At 37.1% G+C, this 11,037-nt stretch overlaps 1 long non-coding RNA gene across 1 annotated transcript in view; it reads right to left on the bottom strand.

Annotated features, from left to right (window-relative positions):
* Nucleotides 1-8,687: 8,687 nt before the first annotated feature.
* The window catches only part of LOC118355194 (uncharacterized), a 149,293-nt gene continuing 146,943 nt past the window's right edge, over nt 8,688-11,037 (bottom strand). The window contains exon 4 of the long non-coding RNA XR_007412136.1: nt 8,688-8,896. This is a non-coding gene — a long non-coding RNA (uncharacterized LOC118355194). The remainder of the gene's footprint in view (nt 8,897-11,037) is intronic.

The following is an 11,037-nucleotide window of genomic DNA, read 5'->3' as shown; positions in this document are numbered from 1 at the left end:
GAACTCACACCTCCATGATCGAGACCTGAGCTGAGATCAAGAGTCACAAACTTAGTGGGTCCCTGGGTGGCTCAGCGGTTTGGTGCCTGCCTTCTGCCCAGGGCATGATCCTGGAGTCCCAGGATGGAGTCCCATGTCAGGCTTCCTACATGGAGCCTGCTTCTCCCTCTGCCTGTATCTGCCTCTCTCTGTGTGTCTCTCATGAATAAATAAATAAAATCTTAAAAAAAAAAAGGAGTCACAAGCTTAACCAACTGAGATACCTAAGCATGCTTGTTTATTGATTTTGATTGTAGGCTGTGTCTGTGTTAAGGACAAGTGCAAAGTGTAAACTTAAGATTCCTCAGGTCTTTTTGAGCCTGTGCCTTTCCCAGGCATCCACAGTTATTTTCTAATTTTCCACATATATACAGTTGCTTTTTATATCCAGTATTTAATGTATCCCCAAAAGGTGGGGAGAGAAAAACGAAGGGGGAGGTATGGATATCAGCCCTTTAAGTCCCTTGGAAGTCACTTCAAACAGAGAGGGATGGGCTTGCAACAATGAAAAGAGGTTCAACAACAATCAGCACTTGCTTCTTTGCATTTTGATGTGACCAGAGCACAGATCTTTGATATATGGAAGACAGGGTCTCTCTGCCCATTCTGGCTCATGTAAGTTGTGGACCAGTTGCTTTTGAGACATTTACATAGGTGCCTGCCACATGTTTGGGGGTGGGAGAAATGAATAGGTGCTACTGTGCTAAAAGCTGAAATTGACCAAAATTAACATCAATAATTCACTGTCCCAACCTATCCTGGATGTTACAAGCTTTCAATAGATGCTAGTGTTCCAAAAGAGTTACATCAGACAGATTCTACTGGTACAATTGTTGTCTAGGTGAGGAGATAGATTCTAGCTAATTCCTACTGGGGCCGCTTCCCAAAATCCTTTAACTTGCTTTTTGAGCTTAATCAATAATGACATTATTTTACCTTAAAAGTAATTTTTACATTGTCATGATTGATGACTGTGTAGTATTCAATTTTCTAGATCAGGGATGGACAATTTTTTTTGTTTAAAGGGCCAGGTAGCAAATATTTTAGGCTTTGCAGAAAACACATGGTCTCCATTGATGGTGCTACTGCTGCTTTTTCTTTCTTTTCTTAAACCACTTCAAAAAAGCAAAATTCTTAGCTCAAGGCTCATTGTCTAGATATACTATAAATTTTTGGGTAAATAAGATTTTTTTTGTTTTATTTGCTACTATAAACATCATAATATAAAATAGAGAATAGTTACAGTTTATAGAATATTTTAATTTCTTCAGTTTTCTGCTTCTAGCCTTTATATGATTTTAGTGATGATTAGAATTTCCTCACAAAGTCAGGAGAATTATTTTTCTACTCTTTCTAAATCTTTTTAACTTCATGCAAAAAGTTATAAGATAATTCTTTCAATTATTAATTCAGCACACATTTACTTTGAGCCCATAAGGGCACTGCAACCTACTGGTAGACTACTTGATTAGCGGTTTTAGTAGAATAACCCTCAATTCAAAACAGAGAATATTAGTAACATCATTTAAACTGTCCTTGTACTGCATTTTGTAGAACAACTTTAACTTGGAACGGATTTTAAGTTTTGGGCATTATAAACTTTTTTGAAGAGATGGTATCCACAAAAATTAGGTAGCAAAAAGTGAAATTTGACACGTTGATCTCCTAAATAACTTCCCTGCCCTTAAGATAACTGCAAGTTACTTTCTGCTATGAAAATATTCCAATTTCTCCTTTCACATTCATTTTAATAGAAGCTGATTTGCAGGACTACTTTGAAGAATACTGTCATGCCATTGAAAGAAAATGTTAGATTTGCTGAATGGTTTCAGCATGCTAACAGCATTGTTTTAAAATACATTTTTAAAGTTGTATGTCAAATAGAACCAAGCCTGCTTAAATCCAAATATAGCAATATCAGTTACACAGTAAAGTACAAAGTAAAAAACAATAAGAGATGGTAAATGGCATTTTTATTATCCATTTTATTAATGGATTATGTCTTTGAGAATAACTTGATGATGAGGATAGACATGGAGTTGTTCCTAAGTCCAACGGCTTGGCCAGAATGCACTAAGAGACAAAAATTATCTGTAAAGCAAAGGGCGCAGACACAGGCTGCAGACTGGATGTATGTGTCAATAAGGCATTTCATTAAACTTTTATATACAACTTAGGATTTATACGCTTATTTTTTGTTTAGAAAAACAGTAATTTCTAGATTCTTAATTTAAATACCAGGTCCTTTAGGAGAAAGCGCCAAACTTTAAATAAGTTGTGAAATTTGAGAATATAACAAATGTGTTTGCTATCCCTTAATTTATATTCACAGATCTAAAATATTTGGAAATGATTTAAGTGACTACTGACTGTCAGGGACTATTCTGGGTATGGTGGATGTATTAGTGGACAAAAACAGACAAAGCCCCCTGCTGTCATTACCTGGAAGAAAATTATACTGGAAGGAAATTACAAATTGAAAATGAGGAACTAAATATAGTGATAAGGTCTATGGATAAAGATATGGCCCCCAAAAGAGTAAGTATAAATGCACAAGTCTTATTGTCAAAGTAATATCTTAGGCTTCACTAAGGTGAATATAATATTTGTGCTGAAACCTAAAGAAAACCAGGAGTTGACCCATGCAGATATGGGGGTATGAGAAGAGACTTTCAGGCCAACACCCTCAGGCAAGAGCAGTCTGGAGTGTTTGAAGACAGGCATAGAGGAGGTCAGGTGGCTGGAGTGTGCATGTGAGGCATGAAGGTACAACAGGAGGAGTGACATCAGCATCTATCAGTCCCATACTGGGAGTCTTATGGGCCACATAGGGTTTGGCTCTCAGCAAGTAGGATGGGAAGTCACTGAAGGTGGGTAAGCAGAGCAAAGGCACAATCTCCTTATAAAGTGCCATCCGAGGATTGTTTGGAGGAAGCAGGCAAAGGTAGAATCAGATAGAGCACTTAGGAGCTTTTCAAGTAATTCAGGCAAGAGGTAATGATTGTTTGGTCCCTGATACTCTTACCTGAAAGTGGTGAGAAATGCTGGCAGGAAAGATGTAGGAAGTAAGGGATTGATAAGAGTCTTGGATAACTTTCTTGTTTAATGTTTTTTCTTTACTATTTAACTCTATCTACAAAAAGCCTACAGTAAGAATCATAATCGGATACATGTTTTCCCTTGAGATTGGGTAAAAACCTGATGTATGCTCTGTCTGTTTCTATTCATTATTGTACTGGAGGTCTTGGCCAGGGCTGCAAGACAAGATAGAGTACCAATATTTTAAAAATTGAAAGAAGAAATTAAAATATTATGATGCTACTGTGGTTGATATACAGAGAATGCAAAAGAATCTATAGAAAAATTATTAAGTACTTAGAAATATATCCCCCAAGGGATACACAAGATGCAACAAAGAAAACTGTAAAATTATAATGAGAGAAACATCTAAAGAAATATAGGAATGGGGAGACATAAATCATGTTCATGGATTCAAAGTCTCAATATTTAAAAGTTGTCAATTCTACCCCAAATGATTTATAGATTCAATACAATCCTAATGAAAATCTGAATACTTAAAAAATTGTTTTATTTTTGGTGGAACTTGAAAACCTGGTTCTAAAACTTACAGGAAAATGTGATAAACAGAAAATAGCAAAGAAACTCTGGAAGAGCCAAGGGGAGAGGATCTCTTCATCAAGAGTCAAGATTTAGCCTAAAACAATGGGAATGGGTGTGATCCTATCTCAGAGATAGAAAAACTGAGTGCAGCAGAATAGGAGCAGAACTAGATGTCTATGAACACGTGATTTATGACAAAGGCAGACTGCAGAGCATGGAGAGCGAGTGGTCTTTTGAAGAAATGATGCTGGAACAGTTAGCTATCCATACTGAGGGGAAAAAAATGGAAGAAACCTACTTCTACCTTTGTGCACACAAAAAAATCAATTCATATTGACCGTAATATAATATTGAATATCTTCATGATCTCCAGGTTAAAAAAAAAACACATTTTTTCAAAAAAACTAGACTCAGCATTAATCAATAAGATAAAAATTGACAAATTTGACCAAGTTTTTGAAATCATTGAACGGAACATAGAGGAAATAGGAAAGCCACATTATGAAAAATCTATTTTTCACATTATCAACAAAGGGATGCACCAAAATACATAAATATCTTCAAAATTAACAAGAGGAAAAATAAGAATCTCATAAAAAATAGCATGGGATGTGTACGGATACATCACAAAAGAGAATTTTAACAGGGCTAATATACCTATAATAATGTTTTCAACCTTATTAACTATGGGGAAATACAAATTAAACCAAAACAAATTTTATTTTTTTTAAAGATTTTATTTATTTATTCCTGAGAGAGAGAGAGAAAGAGAGAGAGAGAGAAAGGTGCAGAGACACAGGCAGAGGGAGAAGCAGGCTCTATAGAGGGAGAAGCAGACTCCATGCAGGGAGCCTAATGTGGGACTCAATCCTGGGACTCCAGGATCACGCCCTGGGCCGAAGGCAGGTGCTAAACTTCTGAGCCACTCAGGGATCCCCCAAAATGAATTTTAAAAGCAATGATATCAGTATGAGTTCACCAGATTGATAAAAATTAAAATGCTTGACAATAGCGAGTGTTGGCGAGGAAATGAAGCAATCGAATTCCTATACACAGTTAATGGAAATATAGATTTATAAAACCACTTTGAATACAATTCGACAGTCCTGACTACAGCTGAAGATACATCTACCCTTTCCTGTTCTTGTTTCATAGTCTGCAGAATGTATGTTTATATGTACTAGGATACATGCAAAAGAGTATAGAGTGCAGTGTTCAAAAAGAGGTCCAAATAGGAAAGCAGTCCGTGCCCACCAATAATATAATAGATAAACACAGTGTGGTATATTCAAACCTTGGGCATTAGAGAGCATCAGATATGAACTACAGACATACAATAGCATGGACAAATCATAAAGGCATAATGTGGAGAAAAAGAAGCAGACACATGGTAATGAACAGTGCATCATGCCATTTGTATAAACTTCAAAAAGGAAGTAGAAATCAATTATACATATTAGAGACACATAGATAATACACTTGTGAAGAAAAATGAGGAAAGGAGTGCCTTACAATTCTGAAGAGTGGCTGTTGCCAGCAGGCAGGAGGAGGTGATGACTGAGAATAATGACCTGGGGGAGCTGGTTATTTTGTCTTGAACCCGAGGTTCTCACAGACTGTAGTTTTCTAATCACTTGCCAAGCTGAAATTTTGTATTTTATGAACCTTTTTGGTGGTTTATTCTATTTTTAAGCAAAAATATAAACTGAGGCTCAGAAATTGGAACATTCCTTGAATGTGACAGAATGAGTAGATAGATGACAAAGCTTGGATCTGATCATTATCTTGCCCTCTTCAAAGCAAATGCCTTTTCCAGTGTATCATTGGCTCTTAAATTATGGTCCATGCTTCATGGATGATATAAGAAAACAAAATGGCACTTATGAAAAATGCACATACAGAATTCCAGACAAAACTAACTGAATCAGAATCTTTGTGTGTTGGATCCACAAATCTACATTTATCAAGGTTCAGAGGATTCTGAGCCACAACGAAGTTTAAAGCGACTGCACGGAATCATACTTGACTTTCCTCAAGAGGCGGTGACCAATAATCCATCTGAAGATCTCACATCTTTCTCTTTATTCCAGGAAAGAAAATTATTTGACATTTAAAAAAGGAAGAAAGAAAAAGGTGACTGTACCTTCTGGAGCCAAAAGCAGGAATTTGGAGCAAGTAAAAACTGTTTCTGGGATTCTGGGGGAAAAAATGAAATGACAAGAGCAAGAGATTCAAATAGTGTCTGAGGCCACGCATTAAGTTTGGATCTAGCACAAGGTTCTCTTTTCTTATCAGACTTTATATATAGTGCAGTGTTTCTGGCCATAGGAGGAAGCTGATTCCTTATGAATTTTGAGGTTACTTTCATATGTCCCCTTGATGTTTAATAAATTCTCCTGGAGTATTACATTTTATCTTAGCTATTCTGAAAGTAACCACAGAAAGAACTATCAGGGGATAAAAACTAAAATAAGAAGGTTCTTCAATGTTGCCTTGCTGCCTTCCATCAGAGGACTCCACCTTGGTTCTCTCAATGTCTTCCCTTCTCTGCACTTGAGTGACAGAGCTGCCCTACCAGACAGCTTGTGTGTGCATTTGCGCCCGTGTGCCTGTTCATGCACATATGCATACAATATAGTATCTGAAGGAAAGACTAGGGAGGGAGAGTTTTAAAAAAAAGTATCCTATAAAATTGGAGATGAATCATTTGCAAGTACAAGTAGGGAAGCAGGTGAAGTATATATGTATATGGATGAGAGACCCAAAAAGAGTTTAAGCAAAGCAATTGAAGAATTCTAGGGGATTTAAATTTATTTTTGGGTTGAATTTCTGTGATCACAGCACCACTCAGAGGCCAGACCACACTGGGCATAGTTCATCAGCAACCTGGAACCAGAGCTTGAAAGAGTAATGAGGGCTCCCCTAGAAGACAGTGGGGTGTCCTGGTAGCACCATAACTGGTGAGAGAACACCAACACAGATGTGCAAATCAGCAGTGCAGAGTTGTGACTTCTTGTTGGCTGCCCTCCCCTTGCTGCAGCTGCAGGTGATGCAGCCCAAGACCAGTCCAGTGGGCCTATGGATTACAGCCGTGTTTGCCATGACCTCCCTCTCTGAGTCTGTGAACTGTTAGGTTTGTGTTTGGGAGGATATCAACAAGATCACATTTTTACTTGATAGAAATACTGCTTTTACTATGCCACCAGAGTAGAAGCATCCTTTCCCAGTGACCAAATTATGTCTTGTTTGGGGTAAGTGCAATAGCATATGCGGATATTGTACTCACAGCAAAAGAACAGGACGATTTCTTCTTTATTCCCAGAATATTGGTATAAAGCATAAGCAAACAATTCAGAGGTTGAATTTTGTGTTCTTAGATGTAGCTTATGTATTTGTTCAAAAGGGAACGTTATCTATGTTTATAGGCTTTTTCCAAGAAGCAGAGTTAATCCGTATTATATTCTTCTCCAATCTGAAAATGATTTAGGATTAAAAATAACTTCTGCAGGGATCCCTGGGTGGCTCAGCGGTTTAGCACCTGCCTTCAGCCCAGGGCATAGTACTGGAGTCCCAGGATCGAGTCCCACATTGGGCTCCCTGCATGAAGCCTGCTTCTCCCATCTGCCTATTTCTCTGCCTCTCTCCCTGTGTCTCTCATGAATAAATAAAACCTTTATTAAAAAAATAACTTCTGGGATGCTTGGGTGGCCTAGTCGGTTATGGGTCTGACTCTTGATTTTTAAATCAGGTCATGATCTCAGAGTCGTGAGATTGAGCACAATGCTGGATGTGGAGCCTGTTTAAGATCCTCTCTCTCCTCTCCCTCTGCCCTACACCCACTCACACTCTTTTTCTAAAAAGCAAAAACAAACAACCCCACAACTTTTAACATTTGTACATACTTTGTAGTTTATAAAAACATTCAAGAATACTTTCATGCATAGTCCCCTTCTCAACACTATGAGGGAGAGTTTATTATTTGCACACTGCACAAAGGAAAACCTGAATCCAGGACTTGAATGAATCAGGCTGAGGTCACTAGAGTAGAATGTGACCAGGTTGGGCAGGAACCACATCTTATTCTAGGTCTTTGGTGCTTTAGCTTTATTACAACTCTCTCTGCATGTGTGCGCACCTGCACACACACGCAGAGCTATTTTTCATGGTCATGGCACTCAGTGTTCTCTTCAATGCCTGCCACAATATCTTGGCATTGGTTGATTGAAATGGTAACTAACCCAAAAAGAGGAAAATGTCCACTAGGACTGGGACTTTAACAGGATTGGACAGAATTATTTGGACATGTTTCTCTTCTTAAAACTAGAACTGTCTTAAAATGTAACCACCATCTTAAATATGATGGAGAACCACCATTATCTTTTCCTTAATTTGATTGTAGGTTACCATTAAAAAGACCATTATCTTTTGTATTTCTTAGAGCACCTACTATTACTGGTCACAGTAAAGTGAATGGGTTTGGCAGACTAAGGCTCAGGTTCTGGTCCTGCCACTAGTGATGTTTTATCACAGGAACATAACATCTCTGAGGCTCTGTTTCTTTACCTGTGAAATGAGGAAATAGCATCTATCCAGGATATTTACTGCAATTATATAGGACAAATTAGACAGTACATGTGAGGTCATGTTTCAGTCGTGATGTGTTGTGCAAATATAAGGCAGCATCAGCATGAAATGTGTTTTGAGTGACTAGATGTGACCCATTGTGCTTCATTATGAATTTTTTTTTAACATAGGTGTAAGAACTCTTTTAAATGTCAAAAGAATAGATCATGGGAAGAACAGGCTATTTTTGAAAGAACTTATAATTTCCTTTTGTAACTCAAAAAAGAAAAATGAGTCAGTGGGTCTTATGAGTTTTAAAGGCATAATATAAAATTGAGATCTGTAATAAACATGTGAATTAACTTTGAATAAAAATAGGAATCTGAATAATTTTTGTAAAAGTAGAATTAAGAAATCCTGACATATAGATCAATTTTACTGAAATGTAACATTTTTAAGTGCTAAACAATTTTCTGATGTTATAAATAGAAAATTCAGTAACAATACAATTTTGTTTGTTTTTCAAAAACAAAAGGTTTGGCTATTTTTTTCAGTAACAAAAATATGAAAGTTGTAGATGACACAGCTATAATGGCACAATCTCACTTCTGAGATGTGTGAAGGGCAATGATCCTTGAGTGAATCACATGGTAATCTTGCTTCCCTGACAAATCTGTAAGAAAGAAAGGGAATAGAAAGACTGAATTAGCTCTACAAGTGTAATATAGCCAGCAACTATAAAGTGTTAAATGCAAACTTTTTTCTTAAAGGGATCAGACTGCCATGGTTACAGGGAATTATTTGTAATAGGAAAATCAAGAGTATTCAACTTGATTTTGTTTCCTGAAAAGTCCTACACCTTAAGAGGATATCTCTACACTGGAAGCAGTCTACCAATTGAAGTAAAGTCAAGTAAATTGATCTACAGATAAGAACAAGAAGTGATAATGCAGGGATGTAGCATTTGTTTCTTTTTTGCCATCTCAAATGATAATACGTGGCTTCTGCTTTAGGGCACCATGTACAATAACACAAAGACATGTAGCTGTGGGACCAGCAGGTACAACAGCTTCCCTGGCATAATTTCACACTCATCAGAAGTCTCTAATGGCCTATTTTAGGATCTTGTATCATTCTGTTGAAAAGAAAAGCCAATGACTTTAATAAATATAGAAATACTTATCAATAACCTAATTTACACAAAGCTGGTACATTAAGTGGCAGATGGATAGAACAAAGTTGACAATTCAGAATTACAATCTGAAATAAACAATAGGATTAGACAGTAACAGGGGTGCCTGGGCGGCTCAGTCAGTTAAACGTCTGCCTTTGGCTCAGGTCATGATCTCGGGGTCCTGGGATTGAGCCGCATATCAGGCTCCTCACTCAGCAGGGAGTTAGCTTCTCCCTCTACCCCTCCCTCTGCTCATGCTCTCGTGCTCTCTCTCTCTCTCTCCCTCTCAAATAAATAAATAAAATCTTTAAAAATATATTAGTAATAAAAAATAAAGTCCCCCAGTACAATTATAGAAATTAATGGCATAAAATAGTGTGAGAAAGCCTGGTTTAACTATAATCTTAGAAGGGAAGTGCCTTTCTTCTTCATATTTCTATATGGAGAGACCTCCAACATACTAACATTACTTCCATGACCTACCTTACTGGTGGTTGGCAGTCATTAATTTAAGAATTGCATCTTCTGGGCAGCCCGGGTGGCTCAGCAGTTTAGCACCGCCTTCAGTCCAGGGCATGATCCCGGAGACCCGGGATGGAGTCCCACTTTGGGCTCCCTGCATGGAGCCTGCTTCTCCCTCTGCCTGTGTCTCTGCCTCTCTCTCTCTCTCTGTGTCTCTATGAATAAATAAAATCTTAAAAAAAAAAGAATTGTATCTTCTAAATGTGTAATTGTTGAAAGTCATTTTTACCTCTCCATCCAGGGCATGGCAAAATAACAATTAAGTGTATGTGTATGCACTCTATAAAACCAAATTCTTCATGATAACACTGTCCCCAATACCCAGGTTCCCAGGAGACAGGTATAAGCCATAGCAAACCCAATGTATCCCACAGTTAGTCCACAAACTCTAATTTGGTTTATATATTTAATAAATTTCCATTCATGTGACGACTGTGTCCATGACAAAAATTTTCAATTTGTCCAGAGTTGAATAGAACTGGGTAAAGGTCATTACTCATTGAGATTGGAGGTGTTAGAAAATGTTCAGCCAAATGAAGCATAACAGCTGTGTTTTTTTCTAACTACCCAAATCTGTGGTGAATTTATGATGTGGAGGTGGTAAGGACTGACTTCAGTACGATGAGATGAATTTTTTTGACATATCTATTTTCAAAAGAATATCATGACTTAGAATTTAACATTTCCTAGAGAACATTTAGAAAGAGCATTGCTATTATCAGGGGCCATTAGAGATAACTAGAGGCAATCTGCTACAATTATGGCTGGTGATTTTACTTAATGGATATATCTTTTGAAAATTTGTTCTTTGTATTTTCAACTCTTATCAAAGCAATATATGCATATATTTTAGCAAATCAGATTAAACCAAAACATTTACAAGGAAAACCAAATCTCTTTTCATCCTCCACAAATCTCAAGCCCTATTCCCTGGAGGCATTCACTTTGAACTATTTGAATCATTTCTTCTGGCATTCTTCTAATATTTATTCTTTACTTATCTCCTTTAGAAATTATCTGTTGGCTTCAGTTATAATAGATACAAATTTAAATTTATTTTCATCTCCCAAGGTTTAATTTCATCCTCTGTAAAAAGGTAAGAAAACAGTAAGCATTCA

Source organism: Canis lupus, chromosome 7, assembly GCF_003254725.2.
Source record: "Canis lupus dingo isolate Sandy chromosome 7, ASM325472v2, whole genome shotgun sequence".
Classification (NCBI taxonomy): domain Eukaryota; kingdom Metazoa; phylum Chordata; class Mammalia; order Carnivora; family Canidae; genus Canis; species Canis lupus.
The sequence above is the reverse complement of the archived record's forward strand: the minus strand, read 5'-3'. Positions and strand labels throughout refer to the sequence as shown.